The following is a 21,366-nucleotide window of genomic DNA, read 5'->3' on the forward strand; positions in this document are numbered from 1 at the left end:
TCAAGGCACATTCAGCTCTTTCAGTGCCACATGGTGTAAGTACAATTGTTCCATTGGTTTGAGCAGGTTAATTTCTTCCAAGAGAGAAATGTCTCAGGTTGTTTGGTTCTTTAATACAATACTGTTTATTCAGAAAAAAATATATATGGATGAATAATTTTTTCAGATTACGTAGAGGCAGTCAGCAGCAGGCACTCCTTGTGGTTTTTTTTACAATTCTGCTTTTTCAGTGAGTTCTTTACCCCAGGGAGCTGAAAGACTCTTTCTCAAGTAGCTGGTTTTCTTTATAGAGGCTTTTTGGTTGCCTGCTTGGATAGGCTAAGATAAAATAAGGAAGGATCTGTGTTTGTGGTGTTGCAGCTACTTTATGCATGTTGTCTCATGGTATCCGTGAAGATTTTTGTGTTTGCTCTGTCTTCAGTAGGAATTAGGTAAGATATCTTCCATTTACTGCAAAATGAGAATGATACATGTGACTTCCTCACTTTTTTCCTTTCACAGTCAAGTCTTTGAAGCCATACAGAGTTCAAATATATATGTACTTCTTTAAACTACTGGATTAGAAATCACAATTTTGACTAAGTGGTATGTTTCATATGTTGGAGGAGGATATTCTTTTCCATATTACTCTTGCTGTGAAAATCTTTATTGAGGATGATGTTTTTTTCAATAAAATTGCCTGGTAAAATCATCCTCCTCCTCAGAACTGTATAAATGGATGACTTTGGTTAGTATAATCAAGTTATGAATGTATGGCTAACCTGTACTGTGCTCTCTGTGAATTGGTAGAAAAACATAGCCCAAACAGAAAATAAACAAAAATCGATCACATGAGGAACTGCCTTAGAATAGCCTTAAAATGTCTTAGGGTGTTGAACAGAAAAGCAAAAAAAAATTATTAATATGATAAGAAGAGAAATACTGGCAATGAGAGTTGAGAGTTCTCACTTGAAAGCAAACCTAAAAGAAATAATACATTCAGTAAGCAGAATTATGAAGGTTCTTTTCCATGGAAGGAAGCCTGATTGTTTTGGGTTTTTTTGGCTTTTGTTTAAGTCCTGGCAAGATCTGTCCTTATGTTGTATTAAGAGCTGTGATGCTCAAAAGCAGCAAGCAGAGCTGCCTGCAGAGTGCCAAGAATGGGGGTTGTTGAGACACATTTTAACACATAGGGCAACATTTGAGGAATAGAGAGGGGGATACCATGGCAGGAGGGGAGAGAATCAGATCTCAGCGCAAGGCATCTGTAGCTGTCCTTGAGATAAACACAGCAATGGGACAGAGCCATCATGGCCCTTTGCCCGACTGGTTAAAAATAAGCACTGTACACACTTCATATGCATCTCTCCCTTGAATGTGTGGGAGGAGAGAAAAAGCCACACAGGAACAGATGCTCTGTTCTTGTCCTGTTCATGGCACCCTCCCAGGTTCTTATCCCTGCCCTTCGCTCACTCCTGCCAAACTCAAGGGAAAGGCCTCTGTTTGATTCTTAATCCCTGTAGGATGGGAACACATCTATGGACTGAGCTGAGGATTGACTGATTTATTAAAAAATTTATTGGCTCATAATAAAAGAATAAATCCTCTCATGCACCATAAAAACAATTTCTCATTACTTTGGTAAGAATCTTGACAGGATAAAGAAAAAGGATCAAATCTTAATTTGGGGAAGTACTGTTCTATGAAATTGATTCACAGCAAGTATACCTGAATGAGTAAAAGTACCAAAGAAAAGTAAGGAAAGAAAAACTGTTTATTTACTCAATGTTACATGTTTTCTAAGAAAATCAGGGTGGGTTTTTTTCCCAAAAAATCTTTATAGTTGTCCGGCATTCTGTTTGTCATTGGGGCTTCCTGCATTTGATTTATTTTTTTTCTCAAAATTCTTTGCAAACTGCCCGTGCAGCATCTATCTTTAAGATGGAAATTTGCTAACACTGACTGTATGACTACAATGAAAGTATTTCAGCTAAGTACTCTGAAGGTTTTGAAATGAATGTTGATATTTATTAAATGCAGTCTTCCATGTTTTGGAAAGAGATCAAGGTCAGTTGAAGCATTTGTCTGGCTCACATCATGTTACATTCAGATTGCATGTGAAATCTCCAGTTGCTTTGTTTTGCCTTTGGACAGATGCTCAGAAGGTTTGTCAGGAATGTTAGGGCCATGTTGGACAGGTGTATTGTGGGGCTGATTCTTCCCTTGACTTGAGCTAAATCAAGTGAAAGCCCTATTAAGCCAGAGGTATTGCAACAAAGCAAAATGAGCATGAAAGGATAGTCAAACACAGACTGTTTCCTGCAGGCTGTTTCCTCATATTCATTCATTTTTCACTGTGTGAGGAGCACAGCAGCCTGGTACAGTGGCAATCAAGCATTAGAATGGCAGAAAGGGAATGAGAAAGTACCACCGATCTTTCTAATGACATAGTCTGATTTATGTATTACAGATTTTCAAAATATATGTTACAGTAATTTATTGTCTAAGGTAAGCATTGTATGGTTTCATATTGGGGTAAATATATGTGGGCTGTATGTTCAACTTCAGTAGTATTTTGCTTGCTTTCATAAGACTAAATATGCATACACAGCTATTCTATTTAATAACTAAATCAAAATTTGTGCAGAAGGCCACACATTTTTTAAAAAAATTGTCATTTTAAATGTTTTTCTGTGTGTCCTTTCTCTTAATCTCCTTTGTCTTTCATAACCCCTTTCTTACTCATCTATAAAACTTGAATGCCCTGTATTCTCTCACCCACCAAGTCACTCTGGACCATTAAGGTCCTGGAGCTTCTGATGTTGTGGCACCTGGGGACATGATTTATATGATTTAGTGTTGTCAGTGTTAGGTAAATGGTTGTACTCAATCTTGGAGGTCTTTTCCCACCCAAGTGATTCCATGGTACTATGTTTCATTCCCTCTGTGATAAAGCTCTTCTTATGATATCTCAATGTTTTGGAGCCCTTTTATGTCCTCAAATCCTTTTTTTGAGGTTTATGTTGATCTTTGTGCTGGCCTTTCCTTCATGCTTGTGTCAGGATAGAATCCACTGTCTGAGCAATTTCTCTCATTCCCACTCCTAGACCCCTGCCCTTCCTGAATTCAGAAAAGGTGCTGATGTGACAGTGAAGCACTCAGTGAGATAAGTGGTAGACTTCCTGAAACTGTGTTCTCTGTGCAGTGTCTGTTAGTAGGAATGACTTGCAGCAACAAATCTGCAGGATGGAGCAGGGCCAGAGAAACCACGAGGAGTGAAAAGTGTCCAGGTTACCCAAGCAAATTGGATTGTAAAGGGGAAAGATTGGAATGTGTGAGAAATTAAGATAGACTGCTCTTAAAAAGTGCAGAACCATTGTCAAGTGTTCTGTCAATCCTGATTTCCTACTGTTTTAACTGCTTTTCTTCCCTTCTCAGGCTTCTCTTAGGAATCTGGTGATGGTGATGTCAGTTATCTGCCACTACTACATTAAGATGCTACTTCCAAAACGATAAGTGATGTCATTCTCTTGGTAGAATTGTCACTAAGCTTCAGTCATTGTAGTGACGTGCAGGGCTCAGCATTCCAGCAAAGCCCTTAGTGCAAATGTTGAAAATCTTTTCAGTTTGTGTGTCAAAAGTTATCATAGGCTTTGAGATGTATGGGAAAACTGGAGTCTGTTCTATGGAAATTCGGCATTCCAGAAAGGCAAATCAGTACAGAGTCAGTGAGGAGAAAGAGATTGGTGATCCATGGGAGTGGAAGTGTACAGTGGGAAACTAGGAGTGTAATTACACTACAAAGTGAAGTAGAAGTACATAAATAATTCATCTAATCACCACCAAACTGTTTCCAGAAGTGAATTAGTGCAGCCACCTTAGTTTGGCTCTGAATACATGCTGAGGAAGACTGGCTGTCTCAGTGACAGGGCACATTGGCCTGAAAGGAATGTGCTAACCTATCTGCACAGCTTTTGGGACCAGGCCATGTGGGTGTGGAATGTCTGCAGTGTCTCTGCTCTGACAGGCCTGGTGTCACAGCCAGCTGGGACCTCTTCACATTGCATACCGTGGTAGGAGAGATGTGCTGTGAAAGGGCTTGCCTCCATGAGCCAAGCTAAATGAGTGTTAACAGATGATATAATTTCCTTCTCTGAATGTACCATCACAGAGGTAAAGCTCTCTTGAAGCCAAGGAAGTGTGTTAGTAGAAGAGCATGTCATCAACTGACTAGGGATACACTGACTCTAAAAATCAAAACAGAATTTTCACATTGAGACTGCTATCTGATAGAGTAGTTACTAAAGGGACTTGGGTCAGTTTCTGAAATAAATGATTTCAGAAATAAGCCTAATGAGCCTAAGTGATACAACTGCAAGTGTAAAAGTTGAGTACTTGCAGTGATTTAGGAGTTCCCTACTAGTCCTATTGTGTATGTCTCACAATTCTGTTCAAGCATCAGAGTCAACAATGCATCCCACTATTGACTCATCTGGGAAGAGCTGGGTCCTAATTAAAACCTTGTGGAGTAATATCCTGCTCTTATCTTTCATGTATCTCTTATCTACATATATTTTGACTGTATTTCAGTTAACACAGTTGAGGTGTGAAAGCAGTGGCTTGTCTGGTAGCCAGAATATATAACCTTAAAAATGTGTAGGGAATTAGACTGCCTCAGTTGGACAGTTAATGAAGCACTTCTGTTTTATTGGGATTCTTTTTAAGTAGCAGTGATAGAAACAGAGAGCTCTTGGCCAAATTTCTTGTAACAATATGCCAAACAATATACATAATTATTTCAGTCATTCTAGTCATGAGGACCTGAGAACTGCTGAATTCAGCCAGATGAGAAGCCTACCTAACCTAGTAAGTAAATACTTATGGAAAAAATGTCCAGAGGCAGTCATGCTTGCAGTGATTTTTCCATCATGCTCTTCGGGCCTTCCGTGACTAGGAGACTCTTTTGTTTAACAGTTACTGCTGACTTACAGAATAGAACTGCTGAATCAATGAAGTCATGCTTTTTCTGCTCCATGTACAGTTTATGCCTCACAATATGTAATGAAAGTGAGCTTAGTTTATTATTGAAAAAAAAAACATACCTTTCAATATTTATATTGGGAAAACTGGTGTATTACTATTAATAGGTCACCTTTTGAATAACGTTCATTACTTGATAAACTGCTCTCATATTCTTCTCTAGATGTTTTTCTAATTCTATCATAATGTTTTTGATAATGGAATGACTAAAGCTCCAAAGTATTCATAAAGTGTTTGCGGCCTGAGTGTTTACAGGGCAGATTTTTCATGTTTTTCTGTTAATTTTTAAATAATTTAAAAGGTATGTTTGTTCCTTTAAGCAACAGATATTTTTAGATTTCTTTCCTGGTGATACTAACACCCCATACATGTATATATATGTGTATTTTCTCTTCCCTTCATGGTGTGCATTGCATTTAATGACACTGAATAGCCTCTGGCATTTTATCACTCATTCAGTATTGAACCACCTCCAAAGCTTTTCATAGCTAGTCCTAGATTTCCTCAGCCTAATAGTTTTGTGTCATTTGATTTTTTTTCCTTTGTCTAATTATGTGTGTTCTTTTTCACAGTGTTTATGAATATATTGAAGGCCCACATCTGTCAGCTGAGCCTAAGTCAGTGAATCCTGAAAAAAAATACAAGCAATATAAAATACAACCTATAAAAATAATTCAGCCTTTTTTCTTCTTACTAAAATGAATTTTACTGTTTTAGTTTTATTATTTATTTATTACATAAGTAGATGCATTTTTAATTTGTTTTCATAATGCAGATCTGCTTTTCAAAGCACTTGTAGGATAATGGAAATAGAAGACAAGAGAAATTCACTGCTTTCTGGTAATTTAAATATCACACATGTTGACATTAATGACTAACATTTTTATTTCATATTTCACTGTATAGGATTCTGGCACATACTGAAAATTTAAAGGTGATTGTCAGGAAAGAACTATATAAAAGAAGCTGTTATTTTTATTTTTTTTTTTTTATGTTAGCATGTAAAGGTTGTCTTTGACTGTCTTCAATTTCCTATTGGCTTAATCCACTATACTTACTTATTAAGCTATGAATACCTGCAAATCCTTTAAAGGATTAACTGTATCTGCCTGCTAAGCTTTCCGAGGCAGTTAAAAATAACTGCGGGCTGATTCTACTGACCCACTAAAAATTGGACCTGCTCTACATTTTATGTTGTATTTGCTGCTGCTGTGACAGATGTGACACAGTCTGGAGGTACTTAAACCTTCTGTGAAGTTGGGTTGACCAAGTGCTCTCAATCCCCCAGTTCTGACTAGCAGCTGTTTTCCCTTACAGCCCAAAGAGGATCAGCATTTGCTTTGTCTCATGAAAAATGCCAGAGACCAAGAACATACAAGCTGGACAAAGAAATTCAGCTTAATATAAATTCATGAAACAAAGGTGTCCTTCTCTGAAGAAAAGGCTTTGCTTTATACAAGTGGTCTGCAATGCAAATGCAGTCCTTCCTGTTTGGTATGGTTTTTTTCTAGCTGTGCTCATTGACTTCAGAAAATGTATCTCTTTTCCACATTTACAAAACTGGTATATTCTAATACAGTATAAGCATGTGTGCTGGATGCTGCTAGATATTGTTAGGAAGGCAGCCAAATATATTATATCCATAAGTGGAAGCCTTACAGGGAATGCACAGTTTCTCTCTGGTTTGGAGAGTGCAGGAGACAGCAGCACATTAAAATGTGTACAGACTACCTCCATTCCTGCTGGCTGTCAAGGAAGAGTTGCACTTCACCACCTTCCTTGATCAAGGAAGTTAAATACTGCAATATATAAATGGAAACTTTGAGACAAGACTTAGCACTTTCCACTATCTTTTGCCAGGTATTTTCTCTCAGAAGTCTTGTACTGGTACAACAGAAATTTATGGCTTCAAAAGGATACCATAAATGCTGGTGTTTTCTTGCTGTCAAAGGACAGAATGGGACAGTGATTCTCTGCTACAGTGGTTTCTACCTTTATTAACAGATTGTTTAGGTTCCTGTACAAAAAAGCAGAAGTGCATATAACAGCTGAAACTGGTTCTCACACTTTTATAAGAGCTGAAGGAATGTAACATGGCATAAAGTTATTTTCCCCACAAGTCATAGGCATCAGGCTAATTAATACTTAGCTGAGTGCATGAAACTTGCATTTATTTAAAGCTGAAGGGGGAATATTAAAAACCAAATTCAGTCAGATGTAGATACTCATAAGGGACAACTCTGTCAGCATTCCTTATAGTGAACTTACTGTAAAACAATATATGAATATAGAATAATATCAACTTGGGTTGGGCTTGCTAGCCACCCTGTCAGAGTGTAAAGCACTGACACAGGTGCAGAAGGAATATTGGATCTATCAGTGTGGATTCAGCCTTCAGTCCCCAAAAGTATGGCTCTTAGAATTCTTTAGCTTAGCTAGTTGAAGAGCTAAGTAGTTAGTGGTTGCTGATTAATTACTTAATTATTATGCTATTTGGCAGTAAGAGGACTGTAGGTTTTCCTGCTCTTCTAAATACATAAGCAAACTGCACAACCCAAGCTGAAGGTTCTAGCTCAGACACAATAAGCATTATAACTTTATTAGCATTAATATGTGCTAATTTATGTCTAAAATGCATGTTAAAAATTGTGCTGAGACAACTTCATACTGAGCTGTATCACGCAATCACATTATGTTTTTACTATTTCTAGCTAAGGGAAGTCAACAAAACCTTGGGAGAGTTACATTTTAACCCCTTGTTCCAGTCAGTGTCTGTCTGCCTGTGGCTCTGGTCTGCCTGATGAAGGGCCGTGGGTAAGCAGATACATTGCTTGTGGTCCTTCAGTGTTTCTTACAGCTAATTGCAGAATTTCTGCAGTACCCTGTATTGCACTACTCAAGCAACAGATGACACAGACATACCAGGTAGATTGTGTGGTTCTATTTGCTTCAATACTATTTTTTCTCATTAGGCATGTATTCCTTAATGTTTGGTTTTATCTGAACTTCACCACAAACTGTCAAGTTAAATTTTACTCATTGTGTATTTTTGGAGGCAGAAAATGGACTTGTACAAAATGCACTTCCTAACATAAACTATTTAGTATTTTGCTGTGAAGAAAAGGTAGCATTCTTATGTTTTAAAAGAGAAATCTTGTGGAACCCAAGCTTGTCAAATTTTTGCCAGAAACTTGCTGGTTGCCTGCCAGCTCTCTACCCATCCGTTTGGCAGGCGGCCCGGCCTCCCCAGAGCTGCAGCTGCCTCTGCGGCAGGGCTGCAGGTCCCTGAGCAGGTGGCCACATGGACTCCCTCCCAAAGGGTCCCTGCCACCCTGGCCTGAGGGGCTGTGCCTCCTGCTAAGGAACTTCCAGGCCTGGAAATGTTTTATCTTGTGCCAGCTTTTAGGAACCCACATTCTTTACTTTAAGAAATTCTTTCATAAGTGGACATCCTATTTCTGTCACTAAGGAAGGCCTCGTACCTGAAAGCAGGGATGGATGCCTTTAACACATCACTTTGTAGCAGTCCTGCTTCTGAGGAGGGTTCACAAAGAAATGACACAAAAGGCAGCAGCATGTCTAGAGGAATGTTGCTTTTTAAGTTGGAATTTGGCTTCTGACATTAGCATTAGGTTTTGTTGAGGTTTTGTGCTTTCATCTTAACAGACATTACCCCTACCCCCCCAAATAATATATAATCTTATTTGAGATTCAATCAGACATCAGCAATATTTTGTGGACTAATATGCAATTTTAAATGAGTTAAATATTCATGGTAATTGATACAACCTTGGTATTAATAATCTATTGTGAAAGAACTGTAAGAATAAATAGAAGCTGATAAGCTTTATGCTGGTGTGCACATGGTTGCTGACCTTAGTATTTTTTTATCCTATCTTTTTAGGGCTGAGAAAAGTACAATTGAAGAGCATGGAGCATTCTGACGTGTGTAACTCATTGTATCAAAGTAAGTGCCAACTCAGGTTAATAAATAATAAAAGTGCACAAAAGATTTTTTCTTTCTTTTCCTGATTATTCTTTAATATTTTGCTGCATTTTGAATAGCTTGCTAGAAAACTTACCTTTCCTAATGGACCCCTATTCCAAAAATAAATCAAATCCACGATAATAGGCAGGGTTGGGGAAGAATTATTTTTTTTTTTGTTCTAGCTATTGTTTGTAGATTGCTATTAGGTGTCATGTAAATAAATCAATCAATCTCAGCTTTATTGAAGCTAAATAATGATCTTGAAAGACACATGTGAATGTAATGAAGCAACTGTGATACATCAAATATTTTATAGACTGTTGTCTTGAGATGATAACTTTTTTGTGACTGCCCTTAAGGAAACGTAGTGAAGAATTTTTAATTAACATAATACAGTAGAGCATAAGAAAGTCTTGTAATTAATTTGGCAAATAGAAACAGTAATACAATAGAAGATGATATTCTGATAAAATTTCTCCAGCTTTGTAACTTTTTCAGCAGAATTGCTCAGTGATTTTACTTCAGACCCTGCCCCACTAAAGGCAGTAAGTTTATTCTTGAAGTTCCTAGTGGGGTAGAGTAACAGTTTCAGAGTCTAGGTGGACATTATTTTGGCTTATACAATGTTACCTCACAGTGCAAGAGATGAAGGACTAAACCCTGCCTTATTTAGGGAACCAATGGTCTGTCAAAATCAGTACAAAAGTACAAAAAAAAAAAAAAATTCCTCTCCTGTTTCTCAGCTAGTACAATATGTTGGACTGGAGGTTAGCCTTGCTGTGTATTTTTAAGATGCTTCCAAATAGCTGCCCAAAATGACACCAAGCTCAATTGTGCTGCTGCAGCTTTATGTGTATTGAAAGCACAGGGGGGGTCTGTTAATAATAAAATTAGAATGACATAGAAATAAAGTGTACACTCTCTTTCTTGCTGATGTGATGACAAGTAGTTTCTCTGATTTTATTCCTCTCTTGCATTAGCCAATATAAAACTTCTGCCAACATGTTTTTCACAACGCTTACAGATCATCAATAACTGCCTAACTCCATTTCTGCTTACAAACTTAGTAACAACATGCTTACATAAAGTAGACTATGATGGTCACATCTTCTGCTGCATCCTGGCATAGCTCCAACTGCATAGCTGTTGACTTCATGAGGATTTGGATACAAACTTAAAGTTAAGCCCATGCTTAACTGCTTTGTCAATCTGTCTCTCTCTTGCCCTCTCCTCCTGCTGTTACTATCATGTAACATCTATGAAATTTAGCTCGTGCTGACATGAAGGAATGTTCAGGTATTTCTATACACTCCTTGTACACAAAGCTGTGGTTGATTTACTCTTGTTTCAAGCCTGAAGAAAAGACTGCATCCACTGTGACTTCCAGAGTGCTGTGAGTGTGTGTGTGTGTGTTTATCTGTTCTCTAAGGTCACGTGTGGGCCTCTCATCCAACCAAAACTTCCCTGAGAAGGGAGACTGCATTTCAGAATAAAACCTTCTCTGGGATTCCATGCCAAAACTCATGCTTTTTGTAGCAGTTGTAAATTAAGTCCTTTTTTTTGTTTTTGATTTAAATAATTTAGAGGTATCAATAACTTCATAAACATTTTTTCATTTTATTTAAAAACATTTACAGCAAAATACTACATCAGTAATAGTACCAAAGATTTAGAAAGTGAGTTGTATAACTACTATTATATATAATCTCACATACAAAACTAAAGTTATTACACAAAGGAAGGTATAATAAGATTATGACTGTAGGCAGTGACTTTCATGAAGAGTGTAAGTTTTTCAAATACTTAATAAGTAAGAGATTTTACCAGAAATGTAACCTTTTCTTTATATGATTTATGTTCATTCTTCTCCAAAACAGCATTCAGCTACAATAAGGTTTAGTTGGGCATTTATACATGACCACATTAATGAATGTGATATTTGACTGTCTAGAGAGCTGTGGATATATTTAAACAAAAGGTTTTATAGTTTCTTTAATTAATGTAAAAAATCAGAGCAAAGTGCCAATATTGTCATAAATTAAAGGGAAAAATATTTTAAGCACACATTTCCTTAAATTATATCTCCTAAAGGATTGGGCAGCATTTTTATGTATCTCTTCATAGTTTGGTATTTGCTAGATGTACTGTTGTTTCCCCTGGCATATCTGTTCTGTAAGGCAAGGGACAACAAAATCAAGAAATAAACATCTGACCATGTCGCAAATCCAATTAACTCTGACAAGGGCTAGTAAAGTCAAGTGAATAACAAAGCACTGCTGTCTGGAAGCAGCTTTGCAGGCAGTAGGACACCAGCTGGACGAAGCAAAAGTACTTCAGGCAGCTGAATTTTCTGCCTCCACTAAGACAATCTTATACCCTGGTGAGGTCACAGTGCTGTAGCATTTTCAAGTGTCACATCTCATCTCTTCACTGTTCTAAGCGGCAGGGAGGAGGAGGAGGGAAGCATTCCCCTCTCAGAATGTAAAATATGTGCTAATGTCATTGCAAGGTAATGCAGCGAAGCAGAAACTGCAGCTCCCATTGCACAGCCTCTCCTCAGCCACCACCACAGCACTGGGTTATGATAGAAACCTCCAAGAGATTTCAGTGCAGCAATCCTTGGGCAGAAATCATGGTGGTTTTCTAATCCCAAGGCCTGTGCATGTTCAAAGTAGCTCTCCTTTTTCTAGCTCTTGATGCATGTAGCTAACCAATGTCTATTTAATGGAACTGAGTGATTAAATGATTGCTTCACCGGTCTGCTGCGTTCATCCATGCTCGAGACTCAGAAATATGGGGGGATTTCTCATCTGGAGTATAGCAGTGTCAATCCAGAGACATTCCTTTGGCAAAGTTATTTTGAGTTTATCTTGAGAGGACAATCCACTCCCTGCCCATCTGACTGGAAATTGAAATAGTTCAGTGCTTGTTTCCAGATAGAAAGGAAATACGTGCTCCGTTTACCTTATCTGTGTAACCCAAACAACACAATGTTACCCTTGGAATCTTTCCTTGCTCCAGCCTATTTCCCTGTCATGAAGTATCCTTAAGTGAAATGCTTTCCATTTACACTGTAGTAATGGAAGGAATCTTAGCCCCCTATACAATACTCAGTATTTTTACTGTTAATTGTCAACATTATTTGCAGCTCCTAATAACCTATCTTCTAGTAGCCAGAAGAGTCAAATATATAATTTGTCAGCTTTAACATGGGTTATAAAACTGAAACAAACTGATATCCTCAGCTTTGAGATGGAGGAAGGAATATTTCTTAGGAAACAAGATGAGAATTGGGGTTAGCTCATAACTCACAGCTAGTTTGCATCTGAAATTTCCCAGCACTTTTCTAATAGTCCTATTAAACTGAAATGAAAATTATGTTAACTTCAGCAAAATTTTCCAAAGGGAGATTTATTTAGTTCAGAATGGGATTTCTGGGTTCTAGAAATCAGAAACATATACACACAATGACTCAGTGATTAGGTTATTAAATTACTAGATTTAGAGCAGGAAACTGAAACTGTTTCCCCTCTTCTAATTCCACATGTTTCTATGCACAGCATCTTTTGAATCTTCACCCTCCCCCCCCCCCCCAACTTTAAAGAAATACTTATTAATCTTGGAGTTGGTCCCAATTTTCCTGATACCAAGAAATTAACACAGGGTGAGATGAGTAAATTGAAGTGTCAGGATGGTCTCTGAAATCAGAAAAAGGAGCAAGGAAACAAGGAAAAAATAAAAATATGCAGGATTGCTTCTACAGAAAACTAAAAATTAAACATACCATCATGCTTGTACATTTTTTAAGTGCATTGAAAATTGATCTTCTTGCTACAACTTTGGACACAAATAGAATTTAGCAAATGGAGATATGCTGTAGGAGCAGCACAGGCATATGCTGACATACGATTACCATATGTCAGTCCACAGTGATTCTCGAGCTCCTGAAACATGTTTTGTTCTTTAAATAGTTTTCCATCGTTTTAGCATTTTGAAGAACATAGACTATTTTCATTATGCCTTTTTCCTCCTTCCTTTGAAGCCACCTGCATTTACAACTGACTTAGATTAGGCAGGAAAGACAGATAGAAAGAAGCTAAAATATCTTTCAGAAATTACTACTGCAGTCAAATTTATTTGGAAATTCAAGAGTCAACATGAACTATTAAAATAAAATAAAATCTACATTAATCTTTATAAATAAAGAAAACATATGGGTTAGGATTTTTGTCCTGTATTCATCCAGGATCACATGCAATATTTTGTTCCTGGGATGTAACACAGCAAGTTAAAATTTAATTAAAAAAACAACAAAACCCCCTTTGTATTTAATCATGTATCATTAAAACCTGAGGTTTTGACTTGAACTGGAGACTGTCTGAGTCAGAACCTCACAGACTCACACAGAGAACATAGTAGCTGCCAACAGGCTATTTCCTGTTGCTTTTCACAACAAACAAAATAGGGATATTTCAGTATGATCTGCAGATGTGCAGCATGATGACATTTAGATGCAAGCTGCCTACAATTTTAGGCAAATAATGTATAAAACACTCTCCTATTTCTTAAAAAACAACTCCATCACTAAAGACTTAAGATCTTTCAAGAAATTGTGTGGCAGTCTTATGTTTCTAAGCTCCTAAAAGTTTTGAAGGAAAAAATACTTCAAATTTAATCAAATGCCTATGAGAGCTTAAAAAAAAAGGGAAGAATAATGAGAACATACATAAAAATTCTATTGCTCATGTTAAGGTAGAAAAACTGTACTGAACACATTTTTTTGCTTTTACAACATCTCATACAGGCTTTATCAGCAAAATAATTTGTTTCTTTAGTGAAAAAAAGTGCATTATACTTCTCAAGAGAGAAATAATCTATCTCTGAATGTCTGGAGAAATGCTGAGAATAATAACTACAACAAACAAGTCATTAATAAGAATTTACTTTTTCAGTGCCTGGAGACATAATATAATTTTCTAATAAGCTCCAGCCTCCTAGCTGTTGCAAACCAAAGACATCCAGTATAAGAGTTTCCTACTAAGTGTGCATATCAGCTTGAGCCAGCACAGGAAGAATTCTTAAGGCTGGGCTGAAAGAACCACTGTTTCCTCAAAGCCTCTGATTCATCACAGCTACATTTGCTTTCTAGTTCTGTGTCTTAAAAAGGGTCAAACTCTGCAATGTTAAAGGGCATAAAGTAGTGCTTGACACATTGGGCATAAACACATATATCACACAGACATCCTCCTGTTAGGAATAAATCAATTCCTGCTTGCACTAAAAGGCACTGATGTAATCACAAAATGTTTTAGAGACCTTTTACTCCTAGTGGAGATTTTGCCCCTCTGCAAGTTATGGATTGGGTCTTAGCATACTATTGTTGAAATAAAGGTACTCCAGTCAATTTGAGAGTTGAACTGGAAACCAAAGTCCTGTAAGATTTGTGCTAGCCTCCTCTACAGGAAGGTAAACAACCCCAAATGAATGGTGATGTGTCAATAGTTCTTCCACAACCTCTTTGTTTGCCAAAGTAATTGTAATTGAGTGGCCAGATTTCTTCTGGATGACACCAGAAGAGAAAAATGAAGAAGGTTATATAAAACCATATTTTGTTTCTTATCCTAGGGAAGCCTTACATGGCACAATTTGGATGATGTCTGGACTTAAACCCATTATCAGAAAAAGATAATGATGCTGTTGTGAGAGCCAAATGAAGGGACAACACATAATATCATACACAAGAAAATCAGAGATCTTGAATGAGCAAAGAGGATGTACATGATGGAGTTATTTACCAGGTACTATAACGTCAAGAAAAGCAGAGAAGTAATTCCCTTCTCAAAAGGGAATTACAGAAATTAATTGAGGATATTGTGGCATCATTCCTTTAAATCCCTTATGCTCCAGAGTTCCCTGTTTCTCAGTGGCACCCCCTTGCTCTCAGAAGTTTTGTACCCACTTGCTCTCTTTCCACGTCACAACAACCTGTCTGTCTGTCTGTCTGTCTGTCTCCTAGGCTCAGCATCTCTATCCGGCTGTGAACAAAACTGTCACAGTGGTAAATACTGTGAGATAGATTTCCTGTCTCCTTTTTTTATATGTGAAAGCAAAAGGTAAGAAGGTGTACTCAAGGTGTTTTCCTGGCACTGCTACAGTGCCTGGAGGGCAAAGGCTATTCCTCCTCCCCTGTGCCACCAAGCAATCCGTGTTCCAGCACTAGAGGGAAGAGCAGGATATGACACAAGCAAAACAGTGTCACTCAGAACCTGGAGGAGTGAGAAAAGAGGGCTGCCTTCTGCTTGTGAGGTTTTTATGTACATAGTGGAGACTGGTGTGAAACATATCTATGGGAGACAGGTGAGAGGGGAACTGGTGCTTCTGAGAGGTCCCGTGGCCAAGGAGGTTTTGTGAGAGCTTTTTTTCAGGGAGTTTCAAAACAGGTGATGATGATGTGCAGTACCGGGCCAATTCCCACCAGATGCAAAATAACTTCTGTGTGAGAATATACTGGAGCTGTAAGGAACTTAACCCCTGCAGTTTACAGCTGTCAATCTGCTCCTGCTGCTCTGAGTGACTTGCTAAAGTAAGCACAGCCTCTGCTGGCTTATTCATTGAGCACAGACACATCAAGTATGTGCAATACACAATAATTTTCCAGGAAAATGTATTCCATAGCACTCTGAAAGTAAAAATACTGTATTTAAATGAGATTCACAGCAGCATGTTTTATTGACTTTGAGAGACAGATTCAGAAAAAGAGGATTACCAAGCTGAGACTAATAGCTATGTTCAACATACTTATGCTGGTTTACATTGTAAACAAGAATTCCACAGACCCAGCAGAAAAGTACCTGGGGGTGTTGGTTGACATCCAGATGAACATGAGCCAGCAGTGTTCCCAGGTGGCCGAGAAGGCCAATGGCATCCTGGCCTGTAAAAGAAATAGTGTGGCCAGCAGGACCAGGGCAGTGATTGTCCCCTTGTGCTCGGCACCTCAAGTTCTGTGTTTAGTCTTTGGACCCCCACTGCAAGAAAGACATTGAGGTGCTGGAGCATGTCCAGAGAAAGGCAACAAAGCTTCTGGAGGGTCTGGAGCAGAACTCCTATGAGGAGCACATGAAGAAGCTGGCAGTTTAGCCTGGAGAAGAGGAGGCTCAGGCAGGACCTTATTGCCCTCTACAATCCCCTGAAAGGAGAGTGTAGCCAGGTGGAGGTCAGCCTCTTCTCCCAGGCCCAGCAACAGGGCAAGAGAAAATGGCCTCAAGCTGCACCAGTGGAGGTTCAGGGTGGACATCAGGAAGAATTTTGTCACTGAAAAGGCTGTCAAGCATCGATACAATCTATTGCTCCTGGTGCTGGAGTCACCATCCCTGGAAGCGTTTAAGAAATGACTGGATGTGGCAGTAAGTGCTATGGATTACTTACATGGTGATGTTTGGCCACAGGTTGATCTTGAAGGTCTTTTCCAACATTAATGACTCTTACTTAATGATCATTCCATATTTGAACATGCCTTGTTTTATTGGACAGTGCCACCTAGGGGGTAATGGCTTTTAAACTAGAGTGGCAAAGGAGAGGGAGCTTTAATAATAACATAGAAAATAATTTCTTCCATTAAATTCTCTTTTGGAATACACTAGGCAGACAAAGTGATGCTGAGATTTTCATACAATGAAATATGACAAAAAACTGTAATTTTTACAGGTCCCTTTGGAGCTGGACATACTCTTTTCTCTCTTCCACAGTGAGAGAAATCTCTTCTGGCACTGATTGGGGATGCCACAAATCCTGATTTTCTCCTCTCCGAGCCAGGACTTGCTGATATGATCAGTGGAGAGGTTATGTACATCTCATTACAGCTGTAAGGCTGGCTAGGAGATTGCTGTATTGCTGTGTTTGGGTTTCCAAGGACTTGAAATAGAGCCTTGAAAAGTTTGCTTTTTGAGGCCAAAAGCAGAGAGAAAACCCTGGTCTACTTCTGCTTAATCTAGTCTGCTAAAGGAAGGTAGTGTACAAGGCAGGAATGAGATGCTGAGACTACTCTGTCTGAGGGCAGATAGGTTTTGTCCTGACACTTCCCCCACTGTCCTTGAAAGTACAAGTTACAGTTGGCTCCTTTGGACTTCTAACAATTTAACCTAGAAATGGACAAAAGAAACTTAGAAAAAATGCCCATCTCTGTACCATGTTTATTTTCTTCAGATTAAGATTTGTTTTAAAAGCCTGAATTGTGGTAATTTCTTTCCTGAAAAAACAAAATTCCAGGACAGGTAATATTTTAGGACTGGGTGTTTTTTTTTTTCCCACACACTTTTTTATATTCACAAATGGTATTTGATTTTGTTCTGTATCTTCCACAGCAGATGGCGTGCCTGCCTCCCTGAGACCAGAGATCCCAAGCAGCATGCAAATGATATAAGAAACTCATATAACATAGAAACAATAGTATAATATAAGAAACAATTATGCAAGGAACCCGCTCCTCTTTCCTTAGAGGAAAGTAGTGATGCTTCCACAATATTTTTGAAGGAAAAATGTCAACATTTTTGATAGCATGACTGTGTGTTTGAACTGTAATAAAGGGCAGGTCTCTTTCTTTCCTTCAGTAACCTCCACACACATAAGCAATTGAGTATTAATAAGAAGAGATTTTATTTGTTGTAAGTTCCTTTTTAAAATAATCCATTCTAAAAAAAAAAAAAAAGGCCAGCTTATAAAAATTGTTTTGTCTGCCCCCTAGAAATGGAAAAAGAAATTATTTTGGAACTACAAGCCACAGACAGGGCAAAAAGATGATGGAAGTTATACAAAAGCTTGCTGTAAGTACCTCTCAGGTAAACAAGTCCTGTGGTGAAATTACGATGTGATGGATTATTTCAGGCTGCAAGATGTGGCTGGGGGTGTTTATTCTGTTGCCATCTGTTAGAAGTGGGGCAGTTATCTACTGTTAATTGGGCCACCTGTCAAAACCAGCTAGGGCAGTTTTCTTTAGTTCTTCCATGACTAACCCTCCCTCCAGGAGATATCTGCTGTTAATGGGCCATTGAGTCTCACTGCATGACAGATAAAATTACATCATCCCCTTGGGAGATGCTCTGCCCAGAGGGAGGAGCCAAGCATTCCTACCTGGATATAATCTGAGATTTGGAGCACCACAAGCGGCTTTTTCCCCTCTAGATTCCCAGAGGAAGACCAGGTCCATCTACACCACCGTCAGAGGAAAACTACACCCTTTTACAGGATCACTGCTTCAGCAGAACCATGCCTGTGGTTCTGGATATAATCTGAGATTTGGAAAACCACAAGCAGCCTTTGCAAGCAACCAGAACCTCCTGTGCAGGAGGGCTACAGCCACCATTTAATGGAACTGCTACCAACACCCTGACCAACAGGGTGTCAAGTCATACTCTGACTCTGACAGTGTTTTTTTTGTACTATTGCATTTGTATTTTTAATTTTCCTAGTAAAGAAATGTTATTCCTATTCTCATATCTTTGCCTGAGAGCCCCTTAATTTAAAATTATAATAATTTGGAGGGAGGGAGTTTACATTTTCCATTTTGAAGGAGGCTCCTGCCTTCCTTAGCAGGAGCCTTTTCAAGCCAAGACATGGATAAAGCAAACTCTTACTGTCCTCTAGATGTCATGATGTGGAAGAGGAGCAGCTGGATACCAGGGCTGCCACACTTGAAGCTAAATAGGTTTTGACATGATCATTAAAGAAAAGCTACAGTACGGCACGGCAAATTCACCATGGTGCCCATCCTGATGTGACATGCTCTGGAGCAAGGGGGCTCCTGCTCAGGCACTGGCAATAAACACTGGACCAAGCCTGGGAGACAGGGACATGGACACCCACATCAGGTCCACACTGGCCATTCTGGATTCTGGCTTGGTCACAGCATAGATTTTTGGTGACTTCCTTGTTTTGATAAAATCAGAGAGAATATGCAGTTACACTTTTAGCACAGTGCTCTTCCCTTTATAGGTTTTATTTCTTACCAATGCAACATGGTTTTTACATATACATGCACATATAAATAAATAGAATGGCAACATTAATAAATAATTACAATGTTAAATATGTACACATTAGGAGGACTTGCTATTGCAGCTTTACTTGTAGATACTCACAAATACATACGAGTCTTGTCCAACAGCTCTTTCTTACAAAAGAAGATACAACAAATTCAGAGACTTGGAATAAAATATTTAAGAATAAGGATTGTGTGATTCTTTCATATATATGTGTCTAAAAGAAAGCCTGAAGATCAGAGTTGAGTGAAGATGAATTGAAGAAGTGCTGATAAATAGTAAGTTATTAGACATCATTTGGAATATTCAGAACTTCAAGTACAAAATAGGAAGAATCATCCTGCTCTTCAAATTCCTGAAATAATCCCGTTCCTTTTCAGAATCCATCATGTTACAGGGCCTGGCTCATTAAAAGCTGTGATTTAAAGGTGTTCAGAGCTGGTGTGTGTTAAGAGTGCATTTCCTCCCCTGTGTTTCCCTGTGTTAAATCTTTCCTTACCAACAAACCTGACCTCTCTGAGGGGCCTGACAGCAGAGGTAGGGAGAACACTGTCCCTGGAGGCCACTGCAAGAAGACTGCTAAGAAATCCTGCTTCCACTGAATCCCTTTAGCTGTTGACTTTCCCAAGGACAACTTTCCCCTAATGTGCAAGAGGCACACCATAGGTGCTGTGTGCGTGAGACACTCTGGGCTGTCTTGACAAGTGTTGTCCGCTGGCAACAAGACAAAAACCATACAAGCTGAAGTCTCTTAATCAGAACTGAGTGTATCTACACTTGCTGTCACAAGTAGGGAAACAAGGTGATGCTTAACAGGAATAAATGAGGAAGGAGTGGGGGAAGGGGCAAATCTTAGAGAACCACATCTGGATAAATAATAGAATAAAGTGTTCCATATCAGCAGATAACTGTCGACTATCACTCTGGAAGCAGTGCCTGGCAGGAACCTCACAGCCACACAGAAGAAGCACACAGTGCACATCGATGATGGCCATTAAAGGTGAATGTCCCTGTGTCTATGGAGCCTGACTCCAAGGGACAGAGACACAGGGAACCTTTCGGTGCTTGAAGGGGATATCTCTGGGGTGCCTTCTAAGCTCATCCTACTTCCTGTTGTAAATAACTATGAGGGTTCAAAAGAGAGCCCCCTACCTGCCTCCTCTGCACTCATCCACAGAGTCTGTGCCCAAGAGTCAGAACAAGAAGTGGCCACTGAGCCTACTAAGATACATTGTAGCAAGGGTGAATGCTTAAATACTATGTATAGCAGATCCAAGTAATCACAGCATCCATTCTCTTGGAAAAGCCCTCTGAGATCAGGAAGTCCAGCCTATGACTCAACACCAGCACGTCAACCAGACCCATGGCATTAAGTGCTATATCCAGCCTTCCCTTAACACTTCCAGGGGCAGGAAATCTATTGCCTCCCTGAGAAATCCATTCTAATGTTTAATTGCTCTTTCCATCAAGAATGATGCCCACCCTCCCCTGGCACAGCTTGAGGCTAGTCCTGTCACAGGTTGCCCAGGAGAAGAGCCTGACCTCCATTTCACTACACCCTCCTTTTAGGCAGTTGTAGAGAGTGATAAGGTCACTCCTGAGCCTCCTTTTCTCTGGGCTAAACAACCCGGGCTCCCTTGGCTGCTCTTTATTATCCTCTAGACCTTATCCAGCTTCACTGACCTTTGCTGGACCCACTCCAGCACCTTTTTGTCCATCCAGAATTGAGGGATCTGGAACTGGACACTTAAGAATCTTTAATATTCATGATTATGCCAGTGCCATTTATCCCATGCCTGTTAATTTAATGACAAATATAGTAACAACCATTACAAAGACTAATTGGGGTCTTTAGTGTGATGAGGGTTTTGTCCCCCTGCCCAGGCTTTGGGTGTCCAGTGCCCAAACAGCCACTTAGAAAGGAATATGGGATGAGGCACCAAACCTGCACCGGGCACTTATTGCCATTAATTAGTACGGTGAGAAGCACCCTAACAACACTTTAGATAGTGCACCTGATAATCCACATAAACTAGAGAATACATTGAATGGAAGCCTGTAGGTCACCGCTATTGCTCCAGAGGGATCACAGAATGGGTCAGGTTGGAAGGGACCACAGTGGCTCAGCTGGTCCAACCCCCCTGCTCAACCAAGACCATCCTAGAGACACTGCACAGGTTTTGGATACCCCCGGTGACGGAGACTCCTCAGCCTCTCTGGGCAATCTGTTAAGGTTCTCGGTCACCCCCACAGTAAAGAAGTTCATTTTCATGTTCAGGTGAAACTTCCCACGGATGAGTTTCTGCGCGTTGCCTGTTGTCCCAT

General features: G+C 39.2%; 1 long non-coding RNA gene across 2 annotated transcripts; it reads left to right on the forward strand.

The window, feature by feature from the left end:
- The first annotated feature begins 8,927 nt into the window (after window positions 1–8,927).
- On the forward strand, window positions 8,928–19,463 carry LOC132077958 (uncharacterized). 2 transcript variants are annotated; one of them, XR_009419213.1, is made up of 5 exons: window positions 8,928–8,986; window positions 14,633–14,805; window positions 15,024–15,120; window positions 16,712–17,826; window positions 18,185–19,463. It is a non-coding gene; the product is annotated as an uncharacterized LOC132077958 (long non-coding RNA). The 2 variants fall into 2 exon arrangements; XR_009419212.1 differs by having other exon boundaries at window positions 16,712–19,463.
- The last annotated feature ends 1,903 nt before the right edge of the window (window positions 19,464–21,366 follow it).

The sequence above is a fragment of the Ammospiza nelsoni genome, chromosome 1 (assembly GCF_027579445.1).
Source record: "Ammospiza nelsoni isolate bAmmNel1 chromosome 1, bAmmNel1.pri, whole genome shotgun sequence".
Taxonomy (NCBI): Eukaryota; Metazoa; Chordata; class Aves; order Passeriformes; family Passerellidae; genus Ammospiza; species Ammospiza nelsoni.